Source organism: Hydra vulgaris, chromosome 04 (assembly GCF_038396675.1).
Source record: "Hydra vulgaris chromosome 04, alternate assembly HydraT2T_AEP".
NCBI classification, from domain to species: Eukaryota; Metazoa; Cnidaria; class Hydrozoa; order Anthoathecata; family Hydridae; genus Hydra; species Hydra vulgaris.
In genome coordinates, this window is record NC_088923.1 from 5,348,403 (window position 1) to 5,352,500 (window position 4,098).

General features: G+C 25.3%; 1 protein-coding gene across 2 annotated transcripts in view; it reads left to right on the top strand.

Annotated features, from left to right (window-relative positions):
- Nucleotides 1-1,819: 1,819 nt before the first annotated feature.
- Nucleotides 1,820-4,098, top strand: part of LOC101236626 (calcium-activated potassium channel subunit alpha-1) — a 119,029-nt gene continuing 116,750 nt past the window's right edge. The window contains exons 1-2 of one of the 2 annotated variants that reach the window (XM_065795305.1): nt 1,820-2,606; nt 4,036-4,098. The exon at nt 4,036-4,098 is cut by the window's right edge and continues 36 nt beyond it. The gene's annotated coding sequence lies outside the window, so the exon portion shown is untranslated. The remainder of the gene's footprint in view (nt 2,607-4,035) is intronic. The other variant, XM_065795306.1, reaches the window with a different exon arrangement.

The window sequence follows — 4,098 nt, forward strand, 5'->3', positions numbered from 1 at the left end:
AACATTTTAATATTCTCTCCCAAATCAGATTTTCCAGGGCTTAATTTTGCACGTACAACAGCAGCTTCTGCTAATTCTTCAGTTGTATGAGTTTTAGCCAAACTAAAATAAATATAAATAACATCATTATTTGATAAACTATTTCCATTATGATAATGTAAAAAAATGATACTATGGAAAACTGCATAAACCACACAAGTGTGAAACTGTGGACATAAATTTTTGACAACAAAAAACTGTGTCTGATGACCTCTTTACATTATTATAATGGAAAAATGACTTCTAGAATAGGATTGAGTATTTTTATTATGGCATCATCACTAGGAAGATTACTATTTAAGGTTTAAGAGCTCCTCTAACCTCTTATTTTATATTGGAGTTTTCCTGCTCCACCACAACTGCTCCAGACACAAGGTTTCTCACCTGCCCTGTTATACATACATACATACATATATATATATATATATATATATATATATATATATATATATATATATATATATATATATATATATATATATATATATATATATATATATATATATATATATATATATATATATATATTAAAACTTATGTTTTTAATCAGTGGCTTTTAAAAACAAAAATAATAATTCTAAATTAGAAACTACCTTGTTTTATTATGGCATTCCTTCTTTTTGTTCCTAATGAACACTCTATCCATTCTTTTTCTGGTCGTCCAGTTTTTGAAGTTGAATTAAGTTTAGTATTTTGATTCTGAAACAACTCACCCTCTAACCAGGGCATTTCTTGTTTATTTAATCTTTTAAAATTACGATTATGCTTTGCATATTTAACTCTAAATTTATAAATAAAAAGTCTAATTTTTTCTGAGAGTTCGACATCAGACAGTTCTTCATTGGTTAGCAATTTATTTTTTGCTTCAGTTTCTAAAACGGCTTGCAAATTCGCATGATTAATACTAACTTCTTGAATTATGTTTATAAGTTCTAATCTTTTCATATTTAATCTGCACTCTTATTTTAAATTTAAAACTTTAATTTAAAATGCACTCTTTGCAATAAAATATTTTATGAAAACAAAACTATAAACTTTCTTTACAGAAAACGACTCTATGTTGAGTTTAAATACAATTAACATCTGTTTAAAGTAAAAAGATTGCACAAAGTTCACTTTCTGCTAAAAAAATAAAATCGGAAAAGAGTTTTGGCCACTTTTTCGCAATTCGGATTCATAGTGCGACGTTTTTTTGAATATGAAGGAACTGATACACCTCTTAATGGAAAGTCTAAATATAAAGTAGATTTTTTTAATGCAATAATTGATGTTGCATAAGTAAGCTTAAATGAAAGATTCAAAATGCTTGATTCATACAACAAAATATTAGGTTTTTTAACCCGTACTGAAAAAATGCGAAGTTTAGATGCAAATGAATTGTTGAATGATTGTAAAAATTTAGAAATATCTCTGAGAAATCCTAGTACAGAAGAATCGGACGTGAACCATGAAGAATACTCGGAAATAAATACATTTTTAAGAATGGAAGCTTTGGCGGAATCGAAAGATGCACTGGAAATTTTGAAGTATATTACGGCAAATTCTTTAATCGATATTTTTCCAAATTTATTTATTGCCCTACGAATTTTACTAACTTCCCCTATTTTAGTGGCAAGCGCAGAGAGGTCATTTTCCAAATTAAAACTCATAAAAAACTATTTACGTTCCACTATGGGTTAAGACCGCTTATCTGCATTAGCTTTAATTTCTATTGAAAATAAAATAAGTCGGTCCTTGGACTGTTCTGATTTAATTGATGAGTTTGCGCCTTTAAAAGTCAGAAGAAGGATCGTTTATTTAAACTATAATAAACAAAACTCTTAACTTAATGGCACTGTATCCAGATCTTATCGAGTAAAAAAATTAAATATAATGAAAATAGTGCAGATGAAATCCTATCGCAAACAAAAAAAAAAGTATTTTACAAAGCTACTAATTTATGCGTTATGATAACCTTATCTAATTGGTCTGATTAGTTGTTTTTTTGAAGATAGGTGTTTGAGATTGTTATTGGTAATGATATGCTATTAGTAATTATGTTACTATTATAATGCTATCTCATTTTATTGAGAGGGTTGTTCAAGTTTGTGGAAAACATAACATTGGATTTATCTGCATTTTGTGCAATGCAACACATGCTTCAGCCTCTTACTGTTGTTACTACTTTTTGTAACATTAAAAAGAGCATCTAAAACACATCTCTTGTAATAAATGTAAAAAGCATAAAAAAAACGTTACCAAAAGAATATTTGTTTAAATTGCTACATTCACTGATCAAAAGTTTAAAGAATAAGAAAAAATGTAGTAAATTGATTTAAAGCTTGTTTTTTAGCACTCCTGAATCTTGATACTGTTTATACTATAGGCAGTATCGTGAGTTATATATCTATAAGTTATAGAAAGTTACTTTATGGTAAATCACGAGCCCTTGTAAAGCCTAATTCAAAGTATTTTAAACATCAGATGAGACAAAAAAAAAAAAAAAAGCAAACAATAATTAGATAAACACCTTCAAAAAGACTAATACACACACACTCGTAAAGAAGAAACAAAAACAACATTAAAAGGTTAAAATATCAGTTTCTGAAGTTGAATTTTTTATAGACTACTAAGTTTTTTCTTTAATGATTTTACTATTTATGTTAATTTCCGCTTTTATTACTTCTTTCTCAGTTACTGTTTATGTTGCAATGTGTCTGTTTAAGGTTGTTTTAAAGAAAAAGTTTAATTGAAACAGAATTTTTGATTATCTGAAGATGTTTTTAAATCTTTATTTTGAGTTCATACAAAATTTGAAAAAATTATTAAAGTTGTAAAAATATAAATAGTTTATCTTTTAAATAATCACATGTAAAATAATTAGAGTTAATGTATGTGTTTTAGTAAATTAAATACATTTATTATCAACATTTTTATTTTTGTCTTTTATTCATTAGTCAATTTATTCTTACAATTAAATTGACTACAAAGTGATGTATAATTTGCACGCAGTGAAAAGTTTTCATAATGATTTCCTAGTCTCATTCTTTTTCAAGCACACATATGCTAATATTTTGCATTCAAAAATGAAATTAAATTTTTCAAATATTTTTTGTTTATTTATAACTGCAGGAAAAATTGTTTTTTAGTGTATATATGTTAAAAATTTTTCAACACAATACTAAAATAAAATAATAATTTTTCAGAAACTCTCTTTGACAAGTAGTTAAAAATAGAATAAATGAAACAATTAAAAAAAGTGTTCATTTTAATTATCTTAATGAAAACGATAGATAAAGTTTTAAAAATTAAATATTAACATTTTAATAATGAAAAATACTTTCTTGATGTTATGGTGTGAATTTGATTCTTATTTAAAAGATCAAAGATTTTTTTTAAATAATAAATTAAATGACAGCAGAATAACAGAGAAAGAAATGATGGAATAGAAATCAAATTTTCACAAAGAATACTTAAAGTTGCATGATCATAGATTATTGAGTTAAAAATCCAAGCCTTAATTACTGATTTGAGTTTAAAATGTTGAGCCTTTATTACTAACTTGGGCTTCAATTTTTGGATCAAAGATAGAGTTACTATCACTGTTCTTAAGTGTTGAGTATAAAACCTTAAGCCAATTTAAATTTAATTAAGCCAATTTTAACAGTTCTTATATGTTGAACTTAAAATCTTGAGCCTATTTGAGTCAACGAATAAAATAGCTTGATTGTAAATAGTTATATTTTGTTAACATTAAGTTTTAAAGGTTTTTGATTTGTTTCATTTTACTAAATAACATGAGTTTATTTTGTATTTATTATTTAGTTAACTCCTACATATTAAAAATAATTAATATTATATGAATGTTAATAAATTTTGAGAAAAAACTGCAAAAGTGCATTTTATCTTTATTAAAAAAACAATTAGAAAAAAAAAGTTGTTATATATATATAAATAGATATTTTTTTACACAAACTAAGTAGTTATTGTATTTTGTACAACTCCAATAAATTTTAGAGACCTTTGGCAGAGGGCGAACAACAACAATATAATCAGCATACAGGAGGTTGTTGATAACAG